Below are 17,535 nucleotides of genomic sequence, written 5' to 3'. Positions count from 1 at the left end.
GAAATAAACTGAAATAAATGTATATAAATAATACTTTAGAGAAGATACATCAAGTGATATGCCAGCAAGAAATTTCTTTTAAAAAATTTAGCTGAAACAAGTGCATTTATCGATAAATCCTACTGAGAAAAATCTTGCATCAGATGTTTTTTTTTCTTCAGTTGTAGATACATTCAATTTATTATATTACTATTTTTATCATTATATTTTTATGTAACCTTTTGCATTTTTTAGGAATAAAAGATTAAAACCAATACTTTCGTTTACAACTTGATAGATTGAGAAACTACAAAAAATTAAATTCTTTTTTTAACATATATTTTTATTTGTATAATCTAGTGTGTTCTGTACTTGAAATGAAAATAAAAATGGAAAGTATTTCTTTTATTCGAATTAGGGAAAGAATTTGTGGGTAGCAAGGAGTTATTATGTTATAAAATTGCTTCATTAGATGAAACCAAATTATAAAATTAAAAACTGTAAATTTCAAAAACTTTAAACATATAAAAAGCCAAATATTTAATTCGAACTACTTTTACATAGGGAATTCTTTAGAAGTAAACAAGAATCAGTTTAACAAAACTTTATGGAGTACTAGAGATTCATATAATCTGCCCTGAGAAAGAGGCTTCATTCATTTAAAAAGCATCAAAGAATTGCAGTGAGTAAAATTGCAATGCTTGAACTGCCTGAATAACCACTGGGAAAGTTTTTTTCCTAGAGGTTTTTTTAATACAAACTAAATAGAGCCTATTCTGTCAATTTCTCCTTATGAGAACCTACATGTATGGACTCATCATATAAGAAGGTTAAAAGCCACAAAGAAGAAGAGGATTTGCTTCATCTTCACTGTGTTAAAGGTTAACAAGATATCACACGAATCTATTCCCGATCTTCCAAATGTCCTAGGTTAATACGAATAACAGAGTCGCTGCGAAAAGGGAGATAAAGCATAATAACTTCATTACGAATTACCCATCTATGCATGCTTCATACATTGTTATGGAATGTCATCGGAGTGCAAGTAATTCGATCTCACACCATTATTTTACCCGCTATGAAAACGAAAACCAGTAGCTTCTAATTTCTTTATATGACTTGTTCCCGGATGTAACAAAGCCAGCAAAGAAGTCACGTGTCAAGATAATATAACAAACACGTGGTACCCGATATAAACAGAGGGTGTGTTCTTTCTGGCATTTTCTCTTACTGACACAATATGAGTTATTGATATAATTATTGTATTTTGAGCTTCATTGTATAAATCTCAAATTTAAATCACTTCGTTGTATGGAACACAAAGCATGTATTTTGGACTTTTTCCTTGCGGCTAATTGAATCCAAAACTTTGTACACCAAATTCAAATTAAAGCAGGAACGAATTTTTGTGTCATCAGTTTCATATGTGTGTGAATACAAAGACGAAAATTCTTCTGTTAAATTTGGTCCAAAGTAAGATACACATATACAATTCTGATAATAAACAAATTTATTTATTTACAATTTTAGTTATAGAGTATATGTGCTCGTGAGAATAAAAACAAACGGATTTTATTTTAAAAAAGTAGATAAAAATCAACAAATTTCTTGTAAAACAAATTTCCTAAACCTCGTTCATTGCATTTATTTTAGTAATCTTTCAATTGCAAGGCAGACTGCTGAAAATGTTTTTGAGGGGTAATAAGAATTTTGTTGTTGTTATTGCTTCTTATGGCACTTGCCATGGACAAGCCCGCTGTTACGAAGACAGCGATTTTAAGTCGGTGTTGGAGCGTCTGTGTTTTTTTTAGTAGAACCAACTAGGGCCAAGAGTACGACTTAGCTACTCACGCATCACTCATTCGCTTGCACAACCTCTTTTCACAGGAGGGTACATTCACACATCTCGCAGATAGAAAAAACTTGTCCAAACCGGGGTTCGAACTCGGGAGGCCAGATCACGGGGAAGACGCGCTACCCCTATGCCAGGACGGCGGCTATGAAGAGTTTTGAAATATAGAGGTTCCTCAAAACGTCGAGATTGAATTTTTTTTATAATTACAATATTTAGAGCTTGCCTCAGTACATTCGCTGCCCTTTGCGAAATCATTGTACCCCATTTATTTGCTGTATGTTCTCTTTATACCCAATTTCTATGTACAAGGATATGGCCACTTGCATGTGTAATGAAGTATATTGTATATTTTAATAAAGCTAAAAGACAGAATTCTTTTTATTTTCTCCTGTACCAAGTATATGCAGAAAGAAAGTGTTATCAACACCATCATCATAGAGTTCAAATGATTTTGTCAAAAATGTCAAAATCATTTGAACTCTATAGTTTCAATAATTTCCACTGCACTGAGTTCAAAGAGCACAGTATTTGGAATTAAGTCTGTCTGTGAATTTGATAAATCGAATGGGCTTAAAACTTGACACATTAAATTTGGCTAATGTCTTTGCACCAAATTTGATTTTATCAAATTTTGAAAGAAATCTATTCTCAGGAAGTTGATCTGTTACGCGTTTATAGGTGAATACAATAAATACGAATCATAAAGAAGAAGAAAAATGAAATTTGTTGCGTGGGACTAGTTTTTACAATGGAGATACATATCAAATTCGGAACCAAATCACAATGGATATGACCCTTTATCGATTTTACTTTTCTGCGCATGTAAACACGGTCACTCATAAATATATAAACATAGGCAAATAAGACCTAGTCATAGTTTTAGCATTTAAAATGTAGATTCTTTTCAAATTTTGAACTAAATGTCTGTTGCTATTGGCGATAAGCGAGTATCGAACTCGCAACCTTTGGGTTCGTTGCCGAGTAACAAGACCACTAGACAAAAGAAATTTCTCATGTCTCGTAGCTGTTATCTGGCTTATAAAGCGTCACCACATTACTCCCCCTTCAGTTCGTCGGAGGTGAGACGAACGATTTTTTGTCCTGTTTTTGCTGTTATTAGTGGTGATATATTGGCTGTAGCGTCTTATCCATTTTTTTTGGCTGATTATTTATCAGCTTCATATTTTATTTATTGGCCGATTGTTTATCAGCTTCATTTTTTTTTCATTTTTTATTGGCTGATTATTTATCAGCTTTGATTTTATTTACTTCTGGTAGAGGGCGCTACAACAGTTGTATGAAAGGTTTTTTTTTTTTTTTTTTTTTTTTTTTGCGTATCACGTCATCGGGTCACCAATGTTGCTATTGGCGATAAGCGAGGATCGAACTCGCAACCTTTGGGTTCGTAGCCGAGTAACAAGACCACTAGACAAAAGAAATTTCTCATGTTTCGTAGCTGTTATCTGGCTTATAAAGCGTCACCACATGTCAAAAAGTCAACCGTCTATTGGTCTGTACTTTATTACGCATGTAACCTTAACGATTCATAAGCGCAATAAATTAAATAAGCGAAATGTGTTATGTGTTTTTCAATAATTAAAGTTGTATCCTAAATCTTAGTATCATTCGGTAAGGAAAAAGAGATACAAAATACATGTTTGTTTTACTGGTTATTGTGTATTAACATGTCAGAAATGAATCATCATTAAATTAGCCGCTAGAATCACTCCATAGATCAATTTTTCGTATATATATTTTTCATCATGATGCATTTAATGCGCAAATACTAACTTTCTTTCCTGTATTACTATATAGCACTTAAGGGCAAAAATAAAAAGTGTCACTCTTTGTGACATTTATGGACTTCCAGAATTTTGCCCACGGAAATAGAGATAACATCTTTGTTAGTATGTGAGAGAGCTTAAGGGTGTCTATTCGTACTGGTTTTTAGATATTATGTATATTTAAAATGCAGTAGAATATAGAAAATGAGAGATGTTGTTTCATGTCATTAAAAGTGAATGTCTCAGAGAAGAAGGGATATCTGTCTGTTACAATCAGTTCTTGTGCTTCCAATTAGATTTAAAATCAGTTCTTTCTCAAATATGTCCTAGCCAACAAATATATACATATATATAGTGCGAAAATTTTCAAAATTATGACTCTAAAACTACTTCTACACCACGATACATTTCTAAAAAAATTTCTAGGAAAGGCGCTATCAATACTTTGTCTTTGTATATTTATTTTATGAGAAAATAATCAAGCTGGAAAAGTTCAAGCTGAAGTAAAAATTTATTATGTTTACATTCTCAGCAAGAATTAGTTACGGAAATGAACAGAGAACATTTAAAGGAGATAGAGTTTCAGGTCATTAAATTTCCATTCCCCGCATCGCGGGAAGCTGCACTCTTTAAAGAAAATCACCAAATTAACTCTCTAACTTCTCTATTATTTTAATCTTAGATTATTTTCTTAAGGCAAAAGTAAGAAAACAACTGCGACTTACATAGAATTAATTCAATAGTTCTCTAGGGATGAGCATATAAACAAAACAAAAATTATGTCATGTTTCATCCAAGCCTTATGTGCTCTCAAAAATATCTAATATAAAAAGACAAATATGAAACACCAGTAAACAGTAAATTTCTTTCCAAGTATTTTTTTAGTTGCTCAATTTTTATTTGTATTAAGACATGTTTATTTTAAATAAAACAGAAAAAAGGAGTCAAATGTATCTGTATTCTATTCAGAATAAAAAGAAGGGCTACATGCACACGCAAAAAAAGAAGACAACATTTTCACTTTTTGTCCAGCCCTGCGGGAAGTTGCGGTTGTCATAGAAACGAATCACGTTAATGTCACGAAGTTTTCCGAATGATGGCTATTAAATAAATAATTCTTTCGTCGAGGACAGTGGAAAGCGAAACATGATTTCAAAAGAATTCTAAAAATAGGTCGTTGTGTAGGTTTCCGAAATGTTTCAGTATTTTTACTCGTGACATTTATCAAAAACACGGAAAAATTGAAAACAAAATAAAATAAAAATTTCAATGTTTTCTCGAATCCAGAAAGGATCCGACTTTGTGTTTCATTTCAAAAGAAATCTGTATCTGACAAACATGGTGAGTTTATTTATTAAATACTACATCGAAATCATTCCAACCCCTTTTTATATGGCGAAAACCATCGAAGTTTTAAGCCTCCCGCAGTGCAAATCCATGAAAACTTATTCGTTTTCAGGAACCGATAGTTTCTCTAATAAGTTTACTGTCTTACCAGATAAATAGATTTCAAAATAACAAAGCTATTTAAAATTGAATAAACTACTGAAGGATAGAATTGGGTAATAAAAAAAGAAATATTTTTTGGAATGAGTTGCAAAGAAGGGACGCCATTCTTGAAAATACTCTGAAAATGAATTCTAATCATTTTATAATTTAATCTCATCGAAACCAAATAATCAAAACCTTTTGGAAAGTACCTAAATATAAGTACATAAGGAATCCAAATAAAATTCATTATATGTCTATAAATTATTGATTTTATGTCAAAAAGTATAGGAAGGTAAGTAGATAGGTGTACGTGTGCCCTGAATTCATTTATGATGATATAAAAGACACACACTTTTCCTTTTATTCTTTTTATTTTTATCTTTCTACCACAACTGTTTTATTATATCTTTTTCTTGCCTTTACTGCTTTGTTTTTTTATCAGTATTACTCCAGGTTTTGTCACATTCCCAATAATTTGCTTTACAATTTAATATTTTAATTCTTTAAAGAATTGCAGATAATATCAGAATCATGTAAAATATATTATTCATTTTTAGGAATTCTAATCTGTCTATTATTTTGTTTCATTTCTTAGTTTTTAATTTCAATTGAATCAAATAACTCAATGTTTACAGATATCTTCATAACGCACTACATATCTTCTTTTTATGAAATAAAAAAAAGAGATTATAAAACATGAAGTATCCTTAAAATGAACTACGATCTAAAAAGGAAATATGATTCAATGAATAAATTGTACCTGAATGGTTCCAAAAGAATAAGAGCTATAATTACCATTTTCTTCAAAATGAAGAGTAGATTTAGACAAATTTGGGAGACCTTGGTTCAAGTAATTTAATTTACATCTTTGACTGTCATATTTTTAATAAATTGAATATCAAATGAGCTCAGCATGCTTAATTTTATTTTCAGGTACCAAAAAAAACTTATTTGTAGATTTGAAAATTTTTTGGGAAATTTCTTTATAAATAATGAAAAACTTAGAGAAGTTAAGAAAACTAATGAAAATAATGACATGAACCATATGGCAAAAGATAACTTGAATTTAAAAAGTTCTACCTTTTTTAGAAATATTTTATTATTTCTATTTCGATATTGTTATTATGAAAGTTTAATATAAAATATAAGGCGAATTAGTATGATTTTTATATGTTTTCATCTATTTCAAAATAAATAAATAATAGATAGTTTAATTTTCTAAAAATTGAACTTGTGATGTCGATTAAAAAAAATAGCAAGTCAAACTACTTAACCGTGTCTAAATTACTCCCTTCCTGCCTATAGTATCAGGGTATGCTGAATAATTAGCACCACGACAACACAGGGTGGTAATTCAGTTTGAGTCATAATGCCATCAAGGCGATGGTAGAACTTATCTTGTAGAAGGTATATCTGGTCATGGAAGAGGAAATAATTTGGCCTCACATCTTTAATGTATTCATTCTGGAAGCGAGAAGCAACCACCATACCGCAAGGTAATCATTCCCATGCATGAAGTGCATACCCCCCCCCCTCCCTCCCCAAGTAGCAGAATCAGACGGCATAAGTTAGTCCGAGATAATTGTGAATAAAATATCCAATTCTTTAAAGCAATGCGATATAAAAGATACAAAAAACGTTTCACACTTTTGACAAACTCTATATGCCCTTTTTTAAATTTTTTACTTGAAATTAAAATCATATTAATATTTCTTTAAACATAAGTAAATTACTCTTGTTTTAAAGTGTTTTATATAAAATGTGCATCTAGATTTTTTCTTACTTGCTTTTGTACTTTACTCTAGTCAAGATTAGTTTGAACGATTAGATACCGGCATACAAGGAATGCCCTTGAGGATCCACTTTGGGTATTCGAAATATAGCCAAATGATGAAGATATCCACAGGTGAACCCCAATTTACAATTTTTTACGTCAGGTCAACTGGAGGTCGAAAGACAGACGCCAGGTATGCAGCTGTCGGAACAGACATAAGATCCATCATATTCTTAACAAAACTTGTCTTCGATGAAAATGGATGGCTAATTTGCCGATATGCTGCTTCGTGATCGATGAAGCAACCAATGACCACAGTATTCATTACATAATTTATATTCCAAAATAGCATATTTATAATTTCAGAAAAAAAAATGAATAATTTTCAATGAAAGGAACAGCAATACCGAAATAAGAATTGAAAGCATATTTCTTCGAATATTGAAATATATAAACTGAGATTTATTTATTAAAATCTCTCAAATTGTATTGCTTGGTCTAAGTCTTAGATCTTATATTATGCTTAGAAAGGGGAGGGAATATATGATTGATACCAAAACAAAATTTCAGAATGTAAGCGCCATGACTGATAATAAATACTATTTTGAAATCTCTTGAAATGGTCTATACATAGGTTTGGCTATATAGCAGGTAAAAATTTTTGAAATTTTTAAAGTATCTTTTTTTTCTTGATGTCATGAATTCCAGTTCCGAGATTGGCTATATAAAGTTAGAATTTCTGAAATTTTTAAAGTGTCTATTTATTTTTATGTCATGAATTTTAATTCTGAACAATTGCTGCTTTACATGATGAAGTCGCCATTTTGACATTTTTTCGCCATTTTTTTGGGTCCGAAACTCGATTCCGAAAACTGGAATCAAATATATTTGTGGATACCGTAACTCAAAAGTGAAATAATATAAATATTTGAAATTTTTGTATTCACTTTGCAAACAAAGTTTAACACCTGTGTCCATTTTTGAACCACAGTTAAACGGAACGAACATTAAACACAAAAGAAACGATTATGTAAATGATAGAGATTTATAGCGATTTTTGTAATGCGTCATGAAATTTGAAAATGGACGAAACAATCCAAGTGTTACCATCAACACCTGACCAAAGAGCAATGCCTTATACCGTTCTTAAATATATTTTACAGATTTTAAAATGCATTAAGGATGATATTTCCTCCAAAAAGAAAATTTAATGTAATGATTGCATCTAACTACAAGACAATCTGATGTGGAGAGTGCTTTTGTCAGTATATTGTTTTTCATGAACTAGACAATACAATATAATATGAGACAAACATTCATGAACTCTTATATGTTTCTAAAAATTTAGCATTTTTTCTTTATTCCTTTTATTAATTTATTTTTTATTTAATTTAAATTATTTATTTATTATTTAATTTAAATTATTTATTTATTTATTTATTATTTAATTTAAATTATTTATTTATTTATTATTTAATTTAAATTATTTATTTATTTATTATTTAATTTAAATTATTTATTTATTTATTTACTATTTAATTTAAATTATTTATTTATTATTTAATTTAAATTACTTATTTATTATTTAATTTAATTTATTTATTTATTATTTAATTTAAATTATTTATTTATTTATTTATTATTTAATAATTTACTTATTAATAATTTACTTTTATTTATTTATTCACTTACTATTTATTTTACACTTTCTAATTTTATCATCATTTATTATTTAATTTTTCTTATTTATTATTATTAATTTTATCTTATCTATATATTTATTATTTAATTCTATTTATTTTCTTTCCTACTTATTTATTTTAATCGTGTTTCCTTATTCTTTGACTGTACCTACTTTTCTAACCACTCGTTTTTCTTTATATTTAAATTAATGATAATCATGACTTCATTCGTGGAATTAATTCACAATGAACTAAAAAACTGCTATTTTCAATAACTGTCAGCGGGGTTGTATCTCAGTTGAAGTGAATCAACATATATCTTCTTACTGGTGGTGAATTTCATAATTAGACTAGTTTCATGAGAGTTCTGGTGTAACAAAGTCGACTGGGGAAACTGGACCTCTTTCTTATGTCAGAGTGTGTATGTGGAGGGGGTTGCTTTGTGGCGACTTATTGTTTGCCCATACAGCTTAATGTAGAGTGGACTTTGCTTTTCTTCTTTGCTATTTTCAGTTTAACGGATTTAGAAATATTACAGGGGGATATTTATTTTTCTCATGAATGTTAGCCAGGATTTTTCTCCTATTTTCAAGGATCTGTAACCAAAAGAAATAAACCCAACAACTTGTATTAACTAAACCTAACCATTCATCAAACTCACCAGACTTACAAAAAATTTAGTATGAGAAAAATGAGGAGCACTCTCTCCGTACACCCTCAATCCCAGAAATAAATATGAAAAAAAAAAAATGAAACGCTTTCTTGCCCAGACAGAATTAATCCCCCACTTCTAAGATTTCTCCTGTGTCCTAAATGGCTTTTTATGGCTTCTATAGACGGGCGTTTTTTGTGCAACATTAGTAGAACAATTTGCGGAAACTGAAATAAAAAGTTGGATAATTGAATACCTGAAGAAACCAAAAACAAAAACAGAGAAAGAGAGAAACAGAGAGTCTGCACTAAAAAAAAACAGGTTATAAATAACACGTAATGCAGCTAATATTGGAATAAAATACTCTTAAAAAAATCTTTTTTCTTTTATTTATGACATTTGAAGATTTTACCTACATTTCATTCTTTTAAAAACTACAACATTCATTAAAATGAACTTGAATCTATTTGTAAACATTTTATAGGCTCAAGCCAAAAATAAAAAATCGAGTTTCAAACATTCAGAAGTTTTGCAAATGGTATTCTCACTAAAAAACTATATATAACTTAATTGGGAAATATAATTACAAAATAATATGTGAAATATCACTAACAAAGTACCAGCTATGTAAAGTGTCCCAAAATGTTATTCATAAAATTTAAGATTAGGTCTGGCATTCCAAAACTTGTCATTTCTTATAGTAGAACATGGAAAACATCGGCTTGAATTTTAAAGATGTTACTATGGGGGTGTCCATCATCGATGAATTGAAAATGAATGAAAGCAAAAATTTGAAGTTTAAGTACATCTGATGAAATGTATAACGCAGATTTAATGGAATGCATATTTACAGTACAGCCCAATTACATCAATAAAAAAAATTCTAAAATGGATCATATTAGACGACAAATCCTTTGATCACTTACATTAATTATTCCAGATGTGTATTGTGGACATCGCATCCTACAATAGTATAGGGCCTGCTATGCTACGCATGCTTCTAATCGTTGCTATTGATTCAATAAGTCTGTTCTGTTATTGGAAATTTATATTCCACCAAATCTGAGTTTTACATTTTATTTAGTGTCTCATTTTCTTTTTTTTTTTTTAACTCACTGACAGATAGCCTTTTGTAGCAGCTTTTCTTTAAATTTCCCAGACATTATTTTTACTGTAAAAAAAGGACAATCTTAAGTTTATAAACAGTCTTTGTGCCACCATATATTGCAAATTACAGTAGTCCCGACTATCCGCCTAATGTGCCGGAGGTCACATTAGGCCGGATAAGGAATAGATCGATTTAGTTTTAGATTTAAATGTATTTTCAAATTAATTAATATTAATAACTTATGTTTGGTCAAATTTTAATAAAGTAAATGTTTGGTTAGTAAGTTACTGTTTGGTTTAAGTAACTCTTTGGCAACGTGGTCAGTTAAGTAGTTAACTAATCATGATGGATTTTGGGATGCAGTGATGGATTTAGATATTCAGAGTTCCCGAGAAGTGCACACTAAAATTGTCTTTGTTTAATGAATAGATAAATTAGTTGGGGATTTGAATATATTTTAAAATTAATTAACCTTAACATTAATAACTTACTTCAGGTCAAATTTTAATTAAGTAACTGTTTGGTTTATTTAAGTAACTGCGACTGTTTGGCAACGTGGTTCGTTAAATAGTGAACTAGCCATAACGGATTGTGGGATGGATTTAGATATTCAGAGATCCTCATTAATATTGTCTTTTTTTAATGAATAGGTTGATTTAGTTTTCGATTTCAACAAACTTTTAAATTAATTAACATTAATGTTAATAATTTGTTTTTGGCGAAATTTTTAGTTCAGTAGCTTTTTGGTGAAATTTTTAGTAAAGTAACTGTTTGAAAATATATGTTTTTCTTATAGCTGTATATAATTCTTCTATGTAATATTATTTAAATAAAAGTTCGATTTTTATGAGTAATGCAAAAATTAAGAAAACAAAGAAAAAGATAAAAAAAAAGACTGATTAAACTGCTAAATGTTAATATTATTTCAGTATCTTATGATTCGCACAAATTCTATTGTTTGCAAATCTATTTATTTGAAATATACGCTAATAAATATTTTTTTATGAACCATGTAGCTTTCCCAGGCAGCTGCCTAATCTGTTTAATCAGAAATCCATGATTGATATACAGGTACTACCCTCATATTCAAAATTTAGTTACAATAATAATAAAAAATATTATAGTTAATATGACATATCTAGTTGTGAATAAATAAATAACAGCAAAAATAAAAAGAAAAGCGCGTGCAAAAAAAAGCGTGCACTGATATGCAGAATTGCATAACAGTGAGGGTTATCTAATTTTCGATGAAATTATTTATTAGCTAGAACACATCAATAAAAATATTTTTGCTGTGATGGTCAAGCAACTCAAAAAATGACGATAGAAAAAAATAGACACAGTTAGCAAATAAATAGTAAAAAAATAAATAAAATAATAACACTTTGTGTAGGTACATAGAATCACATATAAATATCTACAGAACTCTCCACAGCAATAAGGGTTATCTAATTTCTGATGGAATCATTTATTAGCTAAAAAACATGCATAAAAATATTTTGCAGTAATTATCAAATAACTTTAAAAATGACAACAGCTAAAAAAGACATAACAAATAAATAGTAGCAAAAATAAAAACAAACACATAGGACAGATACATAGAGTTACGCACAAACATTTCCAGAATTCCAAACTAATAAAAATGATCTAATTTCTGATGAAGTCATATATTAGCTAGAACAAAGCAATAAAAATTATTTTTGTTATGTTGATTAAATTGAGCAAAAGTTGATGATAGATAAAAACAAACAAAACCCAGTAAATAATCCATTTTTGACAGATATTCCACATCGGCCAAACGATATATTCCCCCATTCACTTATTTAAGCTAATCTACAGCTATCTATTCTTTTTCATATCGCATGAACTGAACATAATAAAACTTGATGAGGAAAAAAAATCAAATCTGAATTTTTATTATGGCATCTAAAGCTTTTTTTTTTCCAAACATTGAAATAAATAAATAAAAAGAAAGAAGGGGGAAATGGCGCATTCATAAAACAAAATAAAAATCTTTTGGAGATTCAGGGGATAGAGTTCTAATGATAACAGATGAAACTTCGGCAGTAAAAGCTCGGAAGAGAGTGGAAGGGGGGGGGGGGAGTCGGAATGATAAAAAATGAAAAGAAAAACTTAGAGCGGAGTAAAAATCAATGGCTTTGCGTGACAGGGTTCGCTCAGTTTTTAAGCCACTGTTCCGGCTGCGTCTGCCAATGGCCTCGTTGATATGAAGGCGTAGCGGGGATTTTCTTTTTCTTTAAGTTTCTGGAAAAACGCTACTATTTTATTTAATGCCGTCTAACTTCGAACAAACTTCGCTCTCAATGAAAAAAAAAAATGCTGCCATTTTTTATTTAAATTTTATCGAGAATTTTTTTAATTTTCTGATATTTATTTTTCAAAAACTGAATTTTGATTATTTTTTTAGAGATAAATGATTCAAATTTTCTTTAAAAAAACTAAATATCAAAAATAAACTCAAAATTTAAAAGAATAATAATATTATCTTGTGAAGTAGTTAAAATAACATAATGGAAATTATACAAATGCGGGAACATCAAAATCAGTATTAATATTAGAATAAATAATTTTTAAGCTTTTTCTTTCGAATGAAAGAATGTCGGATTGCATGTCAAACCGTTCAGAAGATTTTCCACCAATTCAATATTTTTATTTTTAAAAGTTCTAGATTTTTAAAACATTTTGTGTTTGAATAATTTATTTTTATCTTAAAGATATTTGACAGTCAGAAAACATTTCAGATAGTTTAATGTCACATCACAATAATCATAATAAATTATGAATCATATAATGTACTATTGTCCGTTACATTTTATCTTAAGTTGGCATTATGTATTTACTATATTGCAAGCACTAATAATCAAATCCATTTAGGAAAAGATAAATTAAAGGAAAAAATAATTAAAAGTTCAATAGATAGATATTTTTTAAATCTAAAATTTTAAAACTTGGATCATTTAGAACAGTAAATAATGAGATAATAATAATTTTTTTTATTAATATTGGTAGGATATGACTTTGCTAGAAGTCGCTTAATCTGTTTTTAAAATGTTGATATCATAACTGACCATTAAATATGATACACAGGAATGTTTTATTCGAGGTTGTTTGTTTTTTACTTAATGTACAAAGCATGGCATTTTTGTATTATATCTTCTGGATATAAACTTACGTGAACTAACATATAATAAATCTAGCAATAACATCACATAGTGTATTAGGTAAACAAGCAAATAATAGTAATTAAAGCAAATAGTCATAATGATATCATCCTTTCAAATCAAAATAATTTTGATGATCCTATTATCTATACTAATAATAAAGAAGAATCTTTGAGTGTCAATGTGTTCACTAACACTATACTAGACACACTATCAAAGCTACCAAATATTGTATAAATATATATTGAAAGAATTTTTATAAAAGTGTGCCACGGGACGATTTTTCTTTTTGAAATTTTAATTACAATATTAATTAATTAAGAATTACATGAACTTTTAAAGTCTTTTCGCCACAATTAAAAAAATATTTTAGTTAAAAAAATTTTTTAACCATCCGAAAACTGCATATATTTTTTAATGATATAATTTCAGTTGCTATAAAGTTGATTTTGACCATTTTTTTAAAATAAAGTTTAATTTGCAACAATATATTTATTGTTGTAATGAAACTCAAATCTTTTGTTATAAACATTACGGTTGCCAAAAGCCTCAAGTACATAAAATAAAACAGAAAATATATGAAAATAAAATTAAGAATTCAACGAAATTTAGAAGCTTTTCCGCAACACCCTCAGAAAATGTTTTCGCACAAAAATAAATTGTATATCATCCCAAAAGCTGTCTTTTTATTTGTCAATCAAGAGAACTCTTCTAAAACGATGAACAGCAGAGCCATGAAATGTTCACATCTCTTTATGGATTCATTTCTTGGCGTTATTTTCAGCAATCAGAAATCATTATTTCTTAAGTTGTTTATTTTAAAAAAGTTGTTTATTTTAAAGTTAAATTTTACCATCTTTGATCAGTTTTTATCAGTAATTTTTGAGATAATTATTGCACGAAAACGATCTACATTCCATCTTGAAGTTCAATTATCCTTCAACAATGTTATGTCGGTTACTCTCTAAAGATTTGCTAGATTATTAAAAAAAATTCGAATGATCGGAAATGAGTTTTGTAAAGTTAATCAAGATAATTTCCTACTTAAGAGAGAGATGATGAGTGAGAAAGAGGTAACAATATGTGGTCTTTCTTCGGTCAGATACAGGGGCATCAAAAAGAAGGGAATGATATCTTATGGATGGAAATTAAAGTCATCATATGAAATAACTTAGATTGACACTAAAGCGATAGGAGGAAAGTAAAGGAAATACTTTGGTACGTGATCATTAGGATTCCAAAACACACATACCTTGATTCAAAGTATAAAGGCAAAAAACCAATAACTTTTTTATTGTGAACCGAAAACTCAAATGATACAGAACGTGCATCCAAAATCTGATTTCGTACAAATAATAAATTTAAACGGCTTTATTATAAGTACAAAGAGTTGAAAATATTTTTTCCTGAGCAGTGACCGGTATATTAGTTTGTTACACATAAGTAATCGATCAAATGCTTTATAGTTTTATCGCTGTAAATTATTTAATTATATAAAGAACTTTATGTTTCTCAGCTATGCCACGCTTAGGCATCCCAAAACTTACAGAGAGGCATTCATTGTAAGTGATTTAATAAGTTCTGAAGAAAAACTAATTAATTAAGAAAATGTATCCATCATGCATGATAATAGGCCTTTACAGAATTGCAATATTTATAATTGCTTTTTAATGTGTTATCATTGAAGTTAGTTTACATAATGAAATAATTGAATAGACTATCACAAACTGCGTGAAACAAATTTGCTTATAGGAAGACAATACAAAGTGATGAGTGCTATTGCCACTACGTTGGTAAGCAAATATTTTATGAAAATGAATCGATGACCGTCTGTCGACTCACTTTCATAAAATTGTTTTTGAAAATATGAAAATTTTATCCTTAACAAGAAAGGTTTCGTAGAATTAAAATGAAAAGTTTCATAGATTCATTATTATAACATATCTGGCTAAATCTTGCAAATTATTTGAATCTTTTTCTAATTATTCTTAAACCCCCGCAAAAAAAATTAAAATAACTTCTATGTTAATGACTTGACCTAAGCTGAGCAAAAAAGGATTTATTTACTGATTCATTATATTCTAACCTTGAATTCTATTCACCCTCCTTCAAAAAATTTAGTTTCTTTAAAAAAGTGGCAAAAAAGTGTGTATTGTACATCAAGCTTAAGCAAGGAAATTTCATTGAATGATGAGGTTTAAAATGTTATCGTCTAGTCATACTTTTAGTATTTTCATCGAATACCGTGCTTTTAGAGAATTTTTTTCCACTATACAATTTCTTTCAACAATTCAATAGAACTAAAATGTTCTGTAACTAAAGGCCAATATAATATTTGATAAATATAGTCTGAGCGTTATGTAGCTCCAAATGGAATCAAATGAAAGATTAGGGAATAGTAATAATTTCTTTATGGTTTCCTTTTTCCGTTTTAACTTATATAATGATAAGACTGAGGTATTATTTTTTCATTTCTTCAAATAGATTCATTTTTCTTGAGGATCGCGTGAAGTATTTTGGATAACTTATTTCATATCAGTGGATAATATCCTTTTGACTCGCGTCTGCTTATTCGGTCTTGGAGCTATTTAAATCGCATTTTTGTTGCTGAAGCACAGCATTAAATTATTCAAATCTTTTGCCAAATGTTCCCCATTGCTATGATAGTTGATCCATGAGCTACTTGTCCGTTGCTAGGATAGTCAATCGATTTTTCGACAGAAGCATTCCAATCTAAAAGAACAATCATATAGGACATTGGATTTTTCTCCCTCCTTATAAAAGATGCATTGATTTTCAACCCTTTTTTCATCCTAATAAAATATTTTTCCAAGCAGTGTGGGTTCAAAAATAACCAATTCTTTGTACATTTACAAATCAAAACCCCTCTTCTAAATATACTACACTCTTTTGTATAATATAATACTACTTTGCGTTAACAAATTTAAATCGTATAATATCCTAATAAATCGATTATTATTTGTATAATTCTTGAAAGATCTATTGCATTTTAGTTCTGCCTCAATTATTATGGACAAGTATTGAAATTTTTTTTGTATTTTATAAAAAGTTAATTCAGCCTTTTTCATCCATGCTTATCATACAGTTGCATTTTATAGAAACCTCGAATTAAATTGATTTTCTGACTTAAATTCTAGCAAAACATGAATTTAATTCAAATCATATTTTAGAAATTTAAAAATACGTTGGGTTATGAATATTTACTTCGCATTTTGTGGATTTATTCAAAACAGTTTAAGAACTATTATATTGCTAATTCCAATGCAATGCTATTGGAAGGAAACAATGATAACCCCTTTACCCTAGCGCTGTTTTTATTTCTTTTATCTTTTTTTATTAACCGCTTAACTGTTTTGCCCGAGTGCCATACGTGCATCTATTTATCGAATTTTTATAGTTGTAAGTAAAAATAAAATAAATTAATAACGATTATAATTCAATATTAAAATTATTTCGAATACATAGATAAATAAAGTATGCATTGGATTTCCATTTGAATCAAAATAAGAAAATATTCCTAAAATAGAAGATGACATCTTATTAGATAGTAATGAAAATGAAACAGTTAAGGGGTTAAATATTTTAATATCAATTTCTCTCATCTCACACGCTTTTTGGAGTTCATTATTTCTTTATTCAATTTAATATAAGCGTTGCATTTGAATGTGTAAAGACATTAAGATTACAGAAATAAAAGCAAGTTGGAGATTATTTTACTCAACAGCAAAAACAGTGTCGGAAATGGCAAATGTAAATGTATGTTTTCCTCATAATAATACTTTCTTCTTTCTTACGAAATTTTTAAAGATTTAGAATAATTAGAATGTTCAATCCTCCTTTTCTATATTATATACGATTAGATTTGATTTTTATAGATATTATTTTTTTAAATAAAAATCACATTTCTATAGAAAAATTTAGCCTATAATAAAGCGATGTCTCTAGTTTGCTCATTTTATTTAATATTTTTAGATAACTGTCCTGTTTTATTAAATGAAGATTTATTT

The sequence above is a fragment of the Argiope bruennichi genome, chromosome 7 (genome assembly GCF_947563725.1).
Source record: "Argiope bruennichi chromosome 7, qqArgBrue1.1, whole genome shotgun sequence".
Lineage (NCBI taxonomy): Eukaryota > Metazoa > Arthropoda > Arachnida > Araneae > Araneidae > Argiope > Argiope bruennichi.
This window is presented reverse-complemented; position numbering follows the sequence as displayed.